Source organism: Haliotis rufescens, unplaced genomic scaffold (assembly GCF_023055435.1).
Source record: "Haliotis rufescens isolate VD_foot unplaced genomic scaffold, xgHalRufe1.0.p SCAF_10, whole genome shotgun sequence".
NCBI classification, from domain to species: domain Eukaryota; kingdom Metazoa; phylum Mollusca; class Gastropoda; order Lepetellida; family Haliotidae; genus Haliotis; species Haliotis rufescens.
In genome coordinates, this window is record NW_025963780.1 from 23,301,150 (window position 1) to 23,319,362 (window position 18,213).

The 18,213-nt window shown below is 45.5% G+C and overlaps 1 protein-coding gene across 3 annotated transcripts in view; it reads right to left on the bottom strand.

The window, feature by feature from the left end:
• Positions 1–18,213, bottom strand: part of LOC124130846 (polypeptide N-acetylgalactosaminyltransferase 5-like) — a 390,720-nt gene that overhangs the window by 325,615 nt on the left and 46,892 nt on the right. The gene's annotated exons all lie outside the window — the stretch shown is intronic.

An 18,213-nucleotide genomic window follows, 5' to 3' on the forward strand; every position in this document is an offset into this window, starting at 1 on the left:
GATGCTACTCTGCACAGAAGCCAGAAGAGTGACTAGGCAAAAAAAGTTCTTTAACTTGTTTTCAATTCATCTCAGTAACAAATATTGCTGTGCTTGCTTTAAATCACTCAAGAACCACAACATTATATCTTGTAACCTTAATGAAGAAAGATTAGCAACCCAACCCACTTTCCAACCCCCCAGTAGTCACACACACCCAGAAGTCTCATTTGTGACCAACTCTTGTTATAACGGGACAAGCCGAATAGCAACTCGTGCCCCTCTCGTGGCCATTTTTGCAACCGGGTTCCGTCTTAGCGCAAACGGGCATAACGAAAACAATTGTCAACTCGTTGCGTAATGGTTCACATATTTTCCCAATATATCATATATATTTCAGATGCAATTTAAAGCACATCAGGATGTGCAGAATTATACAGTATGATTGAACACATATAACTGTGTCTTTGGTATATTTTTAGATGCAAGACATATGTAAAATCAAAAATTATTTCAGAGGGATTCTTTTACGAAGAACTTGAAATCATATGCGCATTCTGATTGGTTACACACACACACACACACACACACACTCACACACACTCACACACACACACACACACAAGTCACACACACAAGTCTCTCTCACACACACACACACACATAAGTCTCTCTCTCTCACACACACACACACACACACACACACACACACACACACACACACACACACACACACACACACACACACACACACACACACACACACACACACTACCCACTTTCTAACCACTATTAACAGCTCTTTAAACCTGTCCGATTCTCCAAACAGCACCAACTGCCCAAACCCCTACCATTCTCAACTCATCCAATCTATCTATCTGTCAAAGTCATCAAAATCCGCTCCCTCACCAAAGTCCCTGCTGTTCTCCAAAACACAAAGACTACAATTCTCTAAATAACATTAATCTCCTACATTCATTTCCTGTTCAATTCTCCCTTATTTTCATAAACTCCCTGAAGTCTCTTCTACTCCCTTACCACTCAAAACACCTCAAACAATAATTCTAGCCATCTCAGCTTTCCAATGCCGACCAAACCATCTATCCTTTGTTCCGATTTAATCGTTCTTGCAACTGTGTTTCAACTTCTTTACCAGCTCTCACATCTTTAAACTCCATCGAAGTCCGGACCTTAATCCCGAATCTCTGATGATCAACCTCTCTGAATCCTTGGCCTTATCAATGTCCCTCCTCATCCCTCATCTCTTTCTTTTTAAATCTACGTCTTTCTTTCAACCCTCACACATCTACTAACCCCTCATAGCCATACAACTTCCCACATGTCATGTCTGAAACCTCTTTTCATTACTTGAGTACCCATCCAAACCTTTCCTCCACTCCATCAATGCCCATCTTCTCAAGGCTCCATCCCTTCAATCCCTTATCTCCAGCGACTCGAAGACTGACCCGTGAAGATTCCGGTGTAGAATAGGTCTTCAGCAAACCATGCTTGCAGTAAAAGGTGACTATGCTTGTCCTAAAAGGCGACTAACGGGATCGGGTGGTCAGGCTCGCTGACTTGGTTGATGCATGTCATCGATCCCAATTGCGTGGGTCGATGCTCATGATATCAATCACTGGATTGTCTGGTCCAGACTCGATTATTTACAGACTGCCGTCATATAGCTGGAATATTGCTGAGTGCGGCGTTAAACAACCAACCAACCAACCAACAAACCTTATCTCCACCCCATCAATACCCACCCTCTCCATTGTACCCACCACACCCACGCAAACACTCGTCCATCACACCCTCACTATCACCACCTCCACCTCCCTCTCAATTCCCACTCCTCAATCCAGCCCCCATCAATTCCACAATCCCACCCCTCCATTTCCACTGAGGATGCCACGATTCACCAACATATCGCTGCATCTATGACATTCTCAGACGATACGATATGTGACACACATTCAGCTGTGTCTGTTCGTATTTTAATTATGTATTAAATCATATTTTAATCCTGTATCATTTCACACATGGATTGAAATGAGACATAAATATTTTGAAATATGAGACAAGATATTCAGGAAGTTTCAAGCCTTTTTAAAAGTGTTTATTCCCTTTGAAATATAAGAATTGACCCAAAATTGCAGCAAATTATGTATCGCAATTCGTACCGCCCACCCCAACATCCCTTTCCCTCAATCCCAGCAATTTGAATCAGTCCGTATAGTCCGTTACAACAATAGCACTTCGATCTCCCTTCAGGCTGCAGCATCAAATGCATTGTTCTGCATCAACAGTATGTCCCTTGCTGCAAACAGCCAAACCAGCCAGCATATCTCACCGAGGTAAAATGTCTGTTTCCCTATCAGCCGTTTTATGGGACAATTGTTGTGTGAGTTACGAGCTCCACACTCGCCATAGTGGAGGTGGTAATGGAGATAGGATGTAGGCTCGGACTCCCATCTAGCCTCAACAGACTTCCTTTCATTTCTCATCATGATAAACCAAATTGTTTCCCAAGTCACTAATCGCCTCCACAAACATTATCAAAATTACTTCCCATTTGCAAGTTGTCATGAGAATATTTCCTCAAGAGGAATGCATAAAAAATCAAATAAAAACTGGAGGGAAAGTGTAATCGTAACCATGGTAACCAATGAAGTAAATTTAACGCAATTCCTGCATTGTGTCTATAATTTCACAATTTTGCCTTACATTATATTTTGCTTGGATTACAGATTCGCTGACCTTAAAAATTGAAGATTTTAAAATTGTTTTTCACCTACAGATCCAAATAAAACTTTAAGATGATTAAAAGAATGTGTTTAACTCCCAAAAACCCCAAAAAACCCCAAAACCCAAGGAGAGACAAGCACGGGGCACTGGGAAACTATTCCGATCTCTGGAATCCCCACATTGAGACAAGCATGGGGAACTGGTGGCCTACTCTGCCCTGGAATCTCCACATTGAGACAAGCATGGGGAACTGGTGGCCTACTCTGCCCTGGAATCTCAACATGGAGACAATCATGGGGAACTGGGAACCTTTTCTGATCTGGAATCGGCACAGGGAGGCAAGCATGGGGTACAGGGGACCTACTCTGCCCTGGAATCTCCACAGAGACAAGCATGGGGAACTGGGAACCTTTTCTGGTCTGGAATCGGCACAGGGAGGCAAGCATGGGGTACAGGGGACCTACTCTGCCCTGGAATCTCCACAGAGACAAGCATGGGGAACTGGGAACCTTTTCTGATCTGGAATCGGCACAGGGAGACAAGCATGGGGTACAGGGGACCTACTCTGCCCTGGAATCTCCACAGAGACAAGCATGGGGAACTGGGAACCTTTTCTGATCTGGAATCGGCACAGGGAGACAAGCATGGGGTACAGGGGACCTACTCTGCCCTGGAATCTCAACATGGAGACAAGCATGGGGAACTGGGAACCTTTTCTGATCTGGAATCGGCACAGGGAGACAAGCATGGGGAACTGGTGTCCTACTCTGCCATGGAATCTCGAAATGGAGGCAAGCATGAGGTACTGGTAACCTTTCAGAAATAGATTTCACCTATCCTGATAGAAATGTTACCATACACGGGCTATTTGCAGGCAGGTTTAGGCCCACATACTGTTCCACATAGATTGACTGAAAAATGAGCCACAAAGGCTTGTGTTCAATTCGTCACATGTGTAAATATGTGATGCCCATTTCTGGTGTCCCCTGCTGTGATATAGCTGGAATACTGCTGAAAGCAGCGTAAAACCATATGCACACACAGAAAATTAACACGGTACACTTATACAAAGCTGTCTTAGTGCTACGATGATCGTAACTCCCATCCTCAAACTTCTCCCACAGACTTACGATGGTCGTAGCGCTCTGATATTTTGTGCTAGTGGGCCAATGATGATGATCATAACTCTCATCCTCTATGACATACAATTACAATAGTCAGGGCGCTAAGATGTTTCGTGCTAGTGGGCCTAGGGTACACTTAAACAAAGCAACTGTAACGCTACGACGATCATAACTCTCATCCTCTATGGCATACAATTACAATAGTCGTGGTGCTAAGATGTTTCGTGCTAGTGGGCCTAGGGTACACTTAAACAAAGCAACTGTAACGCTACGACGATCATAACTCTCATCCTCTATGGCATACAATTACAATAGTCGTGGTGCTAAGATGTTTCGTGCTAGTGGGCCTAGGGTACACTTATACAAAGCAATCTTTTATTCTTTTTTTTTTTCTTTTATTGTTCTTAAAAAGAAGTACCTGTTACATAAAATGTGCTTCCGCTCAGGGTATAAGAAAGCCCATGATACAAAGCACTTATCAGAGCATCTTAGCTGTTTTCTTAACAGAAAATAACACACTTCTTACTCACACCTTCACTCTGGTAGTACAAACATACTGCATATATCAAGTATGCATAAACAATTAAAGTTTATATTATCATATTGCAATGTAGGAGAGTACATGGGCTCAAACATTAAAGCCTTAACTACAAAACTTAAATTAAAATGAAAGCTGCGCCTCATTTTCAAAAAGTTGATGATACAGCACCCAAGCACCATAGAATTTCTGTTGATTTCTGTCTTGAAAGCAATATCTTTTTTAATGTTGTATCGTGAAAAAGCTTCCTTTTCATAGACATGAAAATAAGGTTTTGTATTTTGGAATTTGCATCTATAAATATAGAATTTTGCAATTAGTAAAAGTTAATCAACACTTTATCTATACAAAGCAATCTTAGCACCACAAAGATGGTAACTCTTATACTCTAACATGGTTTTGCGATAGGCGTAGCACTCAGATACTTTGTGCAAGTGGGCCTTGGACCCTTCTTAACTTGTGGCAATAGTATTTTTTGTTCAAACTGCTAATGGGAACAAGGAAAGGTATTATAAATCTCCAAGCCAATCTAAGTTCCTAGCAGAGACTTGACATCAAACATGCATCGACAAAGTGAGAGAATGGTATCAGATACTGAACGTGTAAAAGATGTGATTTGACAAACGTCATCCTAATGTCATGTTGCATATATGGCCATGTGTTAACATTTGCAATGACAAGGTAGAAAGATAATAGGACAAATTTGTTTGTTTGTTGTTTAACGCCACACTCAGCAATATTCCAGCTGTATGACGGTGGTCTGTAAATAATCAAATCTGAACCAGACAATCCTGTGATTGACATCATGAGCATCAATCCACGCAATTGGGATACGATGACATGCTTCAACCAAGTCAGCGAGCCTGACCACCCGATCCCGTAAGTCGTCTTTTACGACAAGCATAGTCATCTTTTACTGCAAGCATGGGTTGCTGAAGACCTATTCTTCCCCGGATCTTCACAGGTCTAACTGGACAACTAGACATCATGACATAGGTGTTTGTGTTATGCCGATTGTATTGAACAGAATATTTTTATTCAAGGGTTATGACTGACTGACTGGGTACGGTTTTACGCCGCTTTTTGCAATATTCTAGCAATATCAAGGCAAGGGACACCAGAAATGGGCTTCACACATTGTACCGAACCCGGGTCTTCGGCGTGACAAGTGAACACTTTAACCACGAGGCTACCCCACCACCCCTACATGGGTTATGAAACACGTTTAGTACAATCAGCAGAATACATACATGGAAGTAATAATTTTGCATACTATCAAGAATTTGCAATCAGATGAAAATTGTGTCACAATAAATTTGCTCAGTGATATGATCTCCAATATCTGTCCTGAAGATCAACAACCTGACCCTCTCTGCAGCCCTCTTGACCACCATTAACCCTCCCTGACACAGGTGCCCTGACAGCATTCCGCACTTGTTCCAGCCCTTGAAGTGTGTAATTAAAAACAGACCAAATCTTCCTGCTGTGGACAGTGGAACCACACAGAGCTACATAGACATACTAGGCTAAATGGGGCCATTTCTTATAACTAAATTGCAAAAACAAAATCAAAGCTTGAAACAAGTGTTTGTTTGTTTGCTTGTTGTTTAATGCTGCACTCAACAATATTCCAGCTACCGTATTCGACGTAATAAACGCCCTGCTCTAATAAGCGCCCACGGCGATATTTGCTAAGATATTGGCTAGTGAACAATCCCAATTAGCACCCCTTCGGATTGATCTATGTACACAAGACTTATTTATTTGCGTACAATACGCACTCGTGTGTTATATGCACCCTTAATTATGGGCAATTAAATTCTGGAAAAATATATCTGCCGTACATAAACATTTCAGGCTGTCAGCATAAACCACAATTATTTTTTTTTTTCACCAAAATAATATTCTAAAAAGAGCCCCCTATTTCTAATTTTGAGAGCGCACTGGGCGCTTATTACATCGAATACGGTATATGACAGCGGTCTGTAAATAATCGAGTCTGGACCAGACAATCCAGTGATCGATATCATGAGCATCAATCTAGGCAATTCAGGATACAATGACATGCATCAATCCAGTCAGCTCAGACCCCACTGAAACACAGTATACTGACTCTGAAACGACCAGTCCTTGTTTAGCCCCTTAATGCCAAGGGCCAGGCAGGGTAACAACAAGTGCCATCTTTTAAGGTCTTTTGGTCTTTTGGCTTGTGAATTGAACCCTGACCTTCCTCTCTCTAAGGAGCCACTATATCTCCAAGAACACGGAGGCTGTCTCAATGCTGTAGAGTTTTCCATTGTTTCCTATTGATTGTTTCAACATCGTTTGAAGATCTTATCAAAGCAAAATAAAATAAACACAAAGCCAACAATGAGTTGTGACAAATTGCAATTATAATAAAACTATTTCCTTCCAAACTTGTTAATTCATGTGTAAATTGACAAAAGATTTAACTTATTAGTTTATTGATTAAACAACATGATAAAAAGCTTTCAACAATGATCATACACGGATCAATAGCGGGAATGCTGTCTTGAAGCAAACTCTCATTGTTGTTGTATAAATCATTTGATGACATGGTTTCAACAAAAATAGAAATTAATCCACAAACTGTTGACTAATGCAATAGTTTTCTGCATTATGTGCAAACATCTGTATTTATGTGCACTCCCTTTTCAAAAAAGTTGTATCTGTGCTTGAATGGTAAGATGACATGCACATAAACATAGAGCCAGGAATACAGCTAGTACAACCAATATTCCCCCTCTATACACTGTAAGTGTTAGAATGTGTTAGTGTGTGTGTGTGTGTGTTGGTATTAGTGTGTGTTTGTATAAGTGTCTGTTAGTGTGTGTGTGTGAGTGAGAGAGGGGTGAGGTGAAATTGGGTTTAACGTCGCGTCCAAGATTATTGCACTTATATAGCGACGTGCATGCACGTGTGTGTGTGTGGCTGCTTGTTCTAGTCCGGACTGATGCCGATTTATAGTGCTAGCTCACTGAGATACCATGCCGCAGTTTAACATGAATACCCCACTCAGACACAGTATACTGACTCTGAGCCGACCAGTCCTTGTTTTAGCCCCTTAATGCCGAGCGCCAGACAGGGTAACAACAAGTACCAACTTTTAACGTCTTTTGGTATGACGCGGCCGGGGATCGAACCCCGGACCTTCCGCTCTCCGGGCCGACGCTCTACCACAAGACCACGGAGGCGGCAGAGTGAGAGAGAGAGAGAGAGAGAGAGAGAGAGAGAGAGAGAGAGAGAGAGAGAGAGAGAGAGAGAGAAGAGTGTGTGTGTGTGTGTCTTTGTTAGTGTTAGTGCGTGCATGCGTGTGTGCATGTGTACGAATGACATATCATGCCACAGTTTAGCATGAGCAGTCCCTGTTTTATTCCCTTAAAGCCAAACACCAGGCAAGATAACAAGCTCCATCTTTTCATGTCTTTTAAAATGATGCGACCTGCTCTCCGGTCAGATGCTATACCCACCAGATCACGGAGGCAGTTTGTGGCCATTGATGATATTCAGTTCAAGGCCATATCACTGTCATCAAGGAAACAGACTTCAAGGAATTAGCACTTTGACATAGAAAAAGTTAATAAGAAGTAAGATCAGCCTATATACATTCTTAATCAGTGTATAAATATGACCAGTGGAGTAGCATAGGGAAAAGGGCACTTAACCCTGGGGTTAACTACATTGAAGGTGGTCCATGATTTTCTATATAAAGTGTTTCAGAATGCACTGTAGACATAATGTTAAAGACAGTCAGACGTCAAACACATCAGCACGCAGACAGAAGTTAATTGCTCAGGCGCTCTTTATCCATATCCCATGATGCATCTTTAACTGATTGTGCATCTCATTATAACATAAAATGAATTACATTAATATTCAATTCAAAATGTTCATGATTATTTTCTGCTTAGGGATCCCACATCGGGTATTCCATTGGGGGAGGAGGAAGGGGGAGAGAATGGGGGCCTTTGGGGAAATTCTATAATTTGTTCTAAAATAAAATGGTAAATAATTATTAGAGTCTCAAAAATTAATTGTTTGGTTGACATACTTGTCTTGAACAAAAATTGAATTGTGAAGTTCATTATTTATATTTTAATTGACATTGAGTGGATAACATCCACTGAAGGGAAATAAATATATCCCGCTTTGAAGCAAAATACTGCACACTTTTTCCGAGTAAATGAAATGTGTCCACTGCATCGAGTCTAGCATCAGGCCATCTCATCTAAGTGTACACTGCATCAAGTCTAGCTTCAGAACATCTCATATAAGTGTACACTGCATCAGGTCTAGCTTCAGAACATCCCATCTAAGTGTACACTGCATCAAGTCTAGCTTCAGAACATCCCATCTAAGTGTACCCTGCATCCGGTCTAGCTTCAGAACATCCCATCTAAGTGTACACTGCATCAAGTCTAGCTTCACACCATCCCATCTAAGTGTACACTGCATCAAGTCTAGCTTCACACCATCCCATCTAAGTGTACCCTGCATCAGGTCTAGCTTCAGAACATCCCATCTAAGTGTACCCTGCATCAAGTCTAGCTTCACACCATCCCATCTAAGTGCACACTGCATCAAGTCTAGCTTCACACCATCCCATCTAAGTGTACCCTGCGTCAGGTCTAGCTTCAGAACATCCCATCTAAGTGTACTCTGCATCAAGTCTAGCATCACACCATCCCATCTAAGTGCACACTGTATCAAGTCTAGCTTCACACCATCCCATCTAAGTGTACACTGCATCAAGTCTAGCTTCAGATCAGATCATCTAAGTGCACACTGCATCAAGTCCAGCTTCACACCATCCCATCTAAGTGTACTCTGCATCAAGTCTAGCTTCACACCATCCCATCTAAGTGCACACTGCATCAAGTCTAGCTTCACACCATCCCATCTAAGTGTACACTGCATCAAGTCTAGCTTCACACCATCCAATCTAAGTGTAACTCTGCATCAAGTCTATCTTCACATCATCCCATCTAAGTGCACACTGCATCAAGTCTAGCTTCACACCATCCCATCTTAGTGCACACTGCATCAAAGTGCTTGCAGCAGGTGAAACCATTTATGAGACATAAGAGGACATAACAAAAGCAATTGCATTAAAAAACTGATCAAATAAAAACCAGATTCAGCTATGACACACTGATATTAGAGGTCCATTTGAAATTCTGAGCTAGCCATACCTACAAGTTTCAGAGCCCCATTTCACCAAGTAATCCTAGCACTATAACTGTAGCTCTGTGACTGCCGCAAGTCTATGTAAACTGGGCAGTACAAATCTTGCTATGGTCGCTTTGTCAAAGGGACCTCGGTCTTCATCCCCATCTTCAGTAAATACAATTGTCTCTACGAGGTGCAAGATAACTCCCTCTGAGTCAAGCCATCATGGCAGGTCCACAAAGGTGTCGGTGAAAATAGACTCGGGGGTGCCCGCATTGGGACTTCATCCTGTGACTTTACCAAATGTCCCTCCCACTCGGGGACTGCTCACACCCTAATTAAGCCAAGCCCTTGCAACACCATTGCTGCATCAACCACAGCATGAGAGACATGACATCTTAAAGAGCTGAACACAATGAGACACGTGGCATGGAGATTAGTTGTGTGACCTTCATGTAAATTGTCTTCCTCATCCTCTGCTAGGTTAGACATAGAGTGAGTTGGGTTTATCGCCGCTTTTAACAGTATTCCAGTTATATCGCAGTGTGTCAGCTTAATGTGGGAGGAAAGCCCGAAGTGATGCAGGTCTGAGACGTTTACCACTTCGGTGAAACCCACGAGCATGGGTATTGAGCTGTCAAACCTAGAAACATAATCGGGGCAAACCGGGATTCGAACCCACAATCATAGGTTTCTGGTGTGCCCAAGGGACGCAACTCCGCACAGCAAATCGCGGTGCAACAACTAGGCCCCCCGTGCCCCCTAGACATAGACTGCTGGTCCAAACTTTTTGTATTTTTCAGTTTACAGATTCTACCAAATAGCTACAATAAAACCAAAAAATAGTTTGAATGTATTTTTATTCATCCAACTGATCTATCTTTGAAAGGTCACATAAAAAAACACAAAACACTTTTTGATTAAACAAAATAACATGTAGTCCTGAGCCTACAGGTAAAACAATACCTATGGGAATTATGGGATAGAAGGGGTCCTCCATCTATGTAGGTTATAAGAGGCGCCTTAATGTGGTCAGGCTCTGTTTGTTTGTTTGTTTGTTTGCACTCAACAGTATTCCAGCTATATGACAGCGTAAGTAAATAATCGAGTCTGGACCAGACAATCCAGTGATTCACTTAATGAGCATTGATCTACGCAACTGAGACACAATGACATGCATCAAGCTAGTCAGTGAGCCTGACCACCCAATCCTGTTAGTCGCCTCTTACAACAAGCATACAAAGTTACCTTTTACCGCAAGCATGGGTTGCTGAAGGCCTGTTCTACCCTGGATCTTCATGGGACTGACCTGGTTGATTGTGTGTCATCCTACCCAACATCCTACCCACTCGGACAGTGAGTGAATGAGTGAGTATGGTTTTACGCCGCTTTTAGCAATATTCAAGCAATATCAAGGCGGGGGACACCAGAAATGGGCTTCACACACTGTACCCATGTCAGGAATCGAACCCAGGTCTTCGGCGTGACGAGCGAACGCTTTAACCACTAGGCTACCCGACCGCCCTTATCGGACAGTGTTCATTTTATCAATTTCTGGAATGTTTGGTCCATACATAACCAACTGCTGTTATATACCTGGAATATTGCTCAGTGCATGTCAAATAAATCCAAACAAATCACAGCATGGCGACATTTTTGCTTTCAACTCTGCCATTCTATAATTGCATGTACACAACAATTGGGCGGAACCCTTCTATGAACAGCATGTGCACTTTCAAATAAGGACACACTAATGTTTCATTGACAAGATGTGACTATGACTCTTGAGACATGCACAGGTGCCTTGGCATGTCAAACCAGTCAAAACTTCACATTGAACAGTTTAAATATATCTTATGAAGTTTAAACACACCTCGTAAAGTTTAAAATGATTTGGCTTTAAATAGAAAAGTTCAAATAGGATTTTTGACGTGCCAGACTGTGACTGTATATTGTAAGTGGTACCTTTATCAAGAAAAACAACAGATCTTTTAACATCTTTTGGTATGACACGGCAGGGGATCGAACCCCCGACCTTCCCCTTCCCAAAACGCTCTACCACTTGACCACCGAGGTAGTCCTCAAATTCGTCAAGTGTTCATAAGCAATTCAAGGAAACTTTTCATCTTTTTACTCTTAATTTATTTAATATGCATACAATCACAATTGATGAGTGAGTGAGTTCGGTTTAACGCTGCTTTTAACAGCATGCCAGTTATATCGCGGCGTGTCAGCTTAATGTGGGTGGAAAGCCTGAAGTGATGCAGGCCTGAGATGCTTACCACTTCGGTGAAACCCACGAGCACCGGTATGGTGCTGACAAACCTAGAAACATAATCGGGGCGAACCAGGATTCAAACCCACAATCATAGATTTCTGGCATGCCCAAGGGAAGCAACTCTGCACAGCGAATGGCGGCACCTTAGACGCCACCCATGCCCCCCACAATTGATTATTCATCTTGAATTAAATTTTGACTTTTATTACAGATAATCACCAAGTATTGCTCTACACACCCGTGGGATTTATTGCATTTAAAAAATTAAAAAAGAAAGACAGAAAATGATTTAGTTGAGAGCAACACATTATGAACATGAACAAAGATAATTATATGTGCAATAACTGAATGTAACGTAACTCGTGGATCATGTTGAACATTGTGTGTCTGGATCAATTTTTCTGTCAACAAAGTCTGCCTTGTGAGTGTGATCCGGATTGATCATGATCACAATGGCCGCTTCATCAGACCACACAGAACATATGCAATTATTGACAATAACTGGCTGTACCAGAGTGTTGATGGCAACTGACTGGCCGTCATGTGTAAGCAAGTCTTGTCTCATTAACCTTGTTTCCGTCCGACATTGAATATCTTTGGCATTCGGACTGTTGCTTCTCAGGGGAGTTTCAACTGTATGGTGGTAGAGCGCCTGTTTATCTTACAAGACAGGAGTGGTGGTGAGGTGAGGTGAAATGGGGTTTAACGTCACGTCCAAGATTATTGCACTTATATAGCGACGTGCATGTATGTGTATGTGTGTGTGTGTGTGTGTGTGTGTGTGGCTGCTTGTACTACTCCGGACTGATGCCGATTTATAGTGCTAGCATACTGAGATACCATGCCGCAGTTTAACATGAATACCCCACACAGACACAGTATACTGACTCCGAGCCAACCAGCCCTTGTTTTAGCCCCTTAATGCCAAGCGCCAGACAGGGTAACAAGTACCATCTTTTAACATCTTTTAGTATGACGCGGCTGGGGATCGAACCCTGGACCTTCCGCTCTCCGGGCGGACGCTCTACCACTAGACCACGGAGGCGGTTGTTTGTTTAACGCTGCACTCAACAATATTCCACCTATATAATGGTGATCTGTAAATATTGTGTGAGTCTGGACCAGACAATCCAGTGATTGACATTATGAGCATCGATTCCGTAAGTTGCCTCTTATTCGCCTCTAATGACAAGCATAGTCGCCTTTTACGGCAAGCATGGTTTGCTAAAGACCTATTCTAACCCCGGACCTTCACAGGTCACCTTACATAGTGATCAATATAACAGCAATACTGGAGACATGATACAATATAGTAGCAATACTTGACTCATACTTGACTCGTGATCTGGGGACCTATTCTGCCCTGGAATCCCCACAGGGAGACAAGCATGGGGTACTGGTGACCTATTCTGCCCTGGAATCCCCACAACGAGCAAGCATGGGGATGTGAGGACCTATTCTGCCCTGGAATCCCCACAGGGAGGCAAGCATGGGGTACTGGTGACCTATTCTGCCCTGGAATCCCCACAACGAGCAAGCATGGGGATGTGAGGACCTGTTCTGCCCTGGAATCCCCACAGGGAGCAAGCATGGGGATGTGAGGACCTATTCTGCCCTGGAATCCCCACAGGGAGGCAAGCATGGGGTAGTGGGGACCTATTCTGCCCTGGAATCCCCACAGGGAGCAAGCATGGGGATGTGAGGACCTATTCTGCCCTGGAATTCCCACAGGGTGACACAAGCATGGGGGAGTGAGGACCTATTCTGCCCTGGAATCCCCACAGGAATGCGAGCACGGGATAGTGGGGACCTATTCTGTCCTGGAATCCCCACAGGAAGAAAAGTATGGGGATGTGAGGACCTATTCTGCCCTGGAATCCCCACAGGGTGACAAGCATGGGGTAGTGAGGACCTATTCTGCCCTGGAATCCCCACAGGAATGCGAGCACGGGATAGTGGGGACCTATTCTGTCCTGGAATCCCCACAGGGAGGCAAGCATGGGGTAGTGGGGACCTATTCTGCCCTGGAATCCCCACAGGGAGGCAAGCATGGGGTAGTGAGGACCTATTCTGCCCTGGAATCCCCACAGGGAGGCAAGCATGGGGATGTGAGGACCTATTCTGACTCGGTAACCCCACAGGGAGGCAAGCATGGGGTAGTGGGGACCTATTCTGCCCTGGAATCCCCACAGGAAGGCAAGCATGGGGTAGTGAGGACCTATTCTGCCCTGGAATCCCCACAGGGAGCAAGCATGGGGATGTGAGGACCTATTCTGCCCTGGAATCCCCACAGGGAGGCAAACATGGGGTAGTGGGGACCTATTCTGTCCTGGAATCCCCACGGGAAGACAAGCATGGGGTAGTGGGGACCTATTCTGCCCTGGAATCCCCACAGGAAGGCAAGCATTCGGTAGTGAGGACCTATTCTGCCCTGGAATCCCCACAGGGAGGCAAGCATGGGGTAGTGAGGACCTATTCTGTCCTGGAATCCCCACAGGGAGGCAAGCATGGGGTAGTGGGGACCTATTCTGCCCTTGAATCCCCACAGGAAGGCAAGCATGGGGTAGTGAGGACCTATTCTGTCCTTGAATCCCCACAGGAAGGCAAGGATGGGGTAGTGGGGACCTATTCTGTCCTGGAATCCCCACAGGAAGGCAAGCATGGGGTAGTGAGGACCTATTCTGCCCTGGAATCCCCACAGGGAGGCAAGCATGGGGTAGTGAGGACCTATTCTGTCCTGGAATCCCCACAGGAAGACAAGCATGGGGTAGTGAGGACCTATTCTACCCTGGAATCCCCACAGGGAGGCAAGCATGGGGTAGTGGGGACCTATTCTGCCCTGGAATCCCCACAGGAAGACAAGCATGGGGATGTGAGGACCTATTCTGCCCTGGAATCCCCACAGGGAGGCAAGCATGGGGTAGTGAGGACCTATTCTGCCCTGGAATCCCCACAGGGTGACAAGCATGGGGTAGTGGGGACCTATTCTGCCCTGGAATCCCCACAGGGTGACAAGCATGGGGTAGTGAGGACCTATTCTGCCCTGGCATCCCCACAGGGAGGCAAGCATGGGGTACTGGTGACCTATTCTGCCCTGGAATCCCCACAGGGAGCAAGCATGGGGATGTGAGGACCTATTCTGCCCTGGAATCCCCACAGGGAGGCAAGCATGGGGTAGTGGGGACCTATTCTGCCCTGGAATCCCCACAGGGAGCAAGCATGGGGATGTGAGGACCTATTCTGCCCTGGAATCCCCATAGGGAGGCAAGCATGGGGTAGTGGGGACCTATTCTGCCCTGGAATCCCCACAGGGAGGCAAGCATGGGGATGTGAGGACCTATTCTGCCCTGGAATCCCCATAGGGAGGCAAACATGGGGATGTGAGGGCCTATTCTGCCCTGGAATCCCCACAGGGAGGCAAGCATGGGGTAGTGGGGACCTATTCTGCCCTGGAATCCCCACAGGGAGCAAGCATGGGGATGTGAGGACCTATTCTGCCCTGGAATCCCCATAGGGAGGCAAGCATGGGGTAGTGAGGACCTATTCTGTCCTGGAATCCCCACAGGAAGACAAGCATGGGGTAGTGAGGACCTATTCTACCCTGGAATCCCCACAGGGAGGCAAGCATGGGGTAGTGGGGACCTATTCTGCCCTGGAATCCCCACAGGAAGACAAGCATGGGGATGTGAGGACCTATTCTGCCCTGGAATCCCCACAGGGAGGCAAGCATGGGGTAGTGAGGACCTATTCTGCCCTGGAATCCCCACAGGGTGACAAGCATGGGGTAGTGGGGACCTATTCTGCCCTGGAATCCCCACAGGGTGACAAGCATGGGGTAGTGAGGACCTATTCTGCCCTGGCATCCCCACAGGGAGGCAAGCATGGGGTACTGGTGACCTATTCTGCCCTGGAATCCCCACAGGGAGCAAGCATGGGGATGTGAGGACCTATTCTGCCCTGGAATCCCCACAGGGAGGCAAGCATGGGGTAGTGGGGACCTATTCTGCCCTGGAATCCCCACAGGGAGCAAGCATGGGGATGTGAGGACCTATTCTGCCCTGGAATCCCCATAGGGAGGCAAGCATGGGGTAGTGGGGACCTATTCTGCCCTGGAATCCCCACAGGGAGGCAAGCATGGGGATGTGAGGACCTATTCTGCCCTGGAATCCCCATAGGGAGGCAAACATGGGGATGTGAGGGCCTATTCTGCCCTGGAATCCCCACAGGGAGGCAAGCATGGGGATGTGAGGGCCTATTCTGCCCTGGAATCCCCACAGGGAGGCAAGCATGGGGATGTGAGGACCTATTCTGCCCTGGAATCCCCATAGGGAAGCAAGCATGGGGATGTGAGGACCTATTCTGCCCTGGAATCCCCACAGGGAGGCAAGCATGGGGTATTGGGGACCTATTCTGCCCTGGAATCCCCACAGGGAGGCAAGCATGGGGATGTGAGGACCTATTCTGCCCTGGAATCCCCACAGGGAGGCAAGCATGGGGATGTGAGGACCTATTCTGACTCGGTATCCCCACAGTGAGACATGCATCAGGTACTGGAGACCTATTCTGATCATAATCCACATGGATCAGGTCAGATCAGAATCCACATAAGGATCAGACCAGACAGGAATCCACATAACGATCAGATAGGAATCCACGCAAAGATCTGGCAGGAATCCATTTTAGGGTCAGATGGATCCACATTGCACCCATGTGGGGCATCGAACCTGGCTCTTCGGCATGACAAGCGAACACTTCAGTGTCCTGAACTGACATATTGATGTAGCATTGATTATGGTCCCTTTCGGAATATCACCAACTTCCTGTGGTTTCATTCTGTCAGTGAAGACAGATCTAGAGTCCCACAAGGTCAGTGAGATGCTACAGTACAAACGCAGTCTTATGTTCTAAACTGACTTCTAGCTCCCCGCAGCACTGCCTCCAGTCACACAGCTCCCCCGTTTGCTAGTCATCCACAACCATGCACCGAGTTTCATGTACTAAACTGATTTCAAGCTCCTCACATTGATAGTACATTTGGGAAGCTCTCTATACTATCCTTGCAACCAGTCACAGCTCCTTACAGTGATAGCTCGTTCGGGACACTCTCTACATACTACCATAGCCACCAGTCACAGCTCCTCACAGTCACAGCTCGTTCGGGACACTCTCTATATACTATCGTAGCCACCAGTCACAGCTCCTCACAGTGATAGGGAAGCTCTCTATATACTATCATAGCCACCAGTCACAGCTCCTCACAGTCACAGCTCGTTCGGGAAGCTCTCTATATACTATCGTAGCCACCAGTCACAGCTCCTCACAGTGATAGGGAAGCTCTCTATATACTATCATAGCCACCAGTCACAGCTCCTCACAGTGATAGCTCATTCGGGAAGCTCTCTATATACTATCATAGCCACCAGTCACAGCTCCTCACAGTGATAGCTCATTCGGGAAGCTCTCTATATACTATCGTAGTCACCAGTCACAGCTCCTCACAGTGATAGGGACACTCTCTATATACTATCATAGCCACCAGTCACAGCTCCTCACAGTGATAGCTCATTCAGGAAGCTCTCTATATACTATCATAGCCACCAGTCACAGCTCCTCACAGTGATAGCTCGTTCGGGAAGCTCTCTATATACTACCGTAGCCACCAGTCACAGCTCCTCACAGTCACAGCCCGTTCGGGACACTCTCTATATACTATCCTTGCAACCAGTCACAGCTCCTCACAGTGATAGCTCGTTCGGGACACTCTCTATCTACTATCGTAGCCACCAGTCACAGCTCCTCACAGTCACAGCTCGTTCGGGAAGCTCTCTATATACTATCGTAGCCACCAGTCACAGCTCCTCACAGTGATAGCTCATTCGGGAAGCTCTCTATATACTACCATAGCCACCAGTCACAGCTCCTCACAGTCACAGCTCGTTCGGGACACTCTCTATATACTATCGTAGCCACCAGTCACAGCTCCTCACAGTGATAGGGAAGCTCTCTATATACTATCATAGCCACCAGTCACAGCTCCTCACAGTCACAGCTCGTTCGGGACACTCTCTATATACTATCGTAGCCACCAGTCACAGCTCCTCACAGTGATAGGGAAGCTCTCTATATACTATCATAGCCACCAGTCACAGCTCCTCACAGTGATAGCTCATTCGGGAAGCTCTCTATATACTATCATAGCCACCAGTCACAGCTTCTCACAGTGATAGCTCATTCGGGAAGCTCTCTATATACTATCATAGTCACCAGTCACAGCTCCTCACAGTGATAGGGACACTCTCTATATACTATCATAGCCACCAGTCACAGCTCCTCACAGTGATAGCTCATTCAGGAAGCTC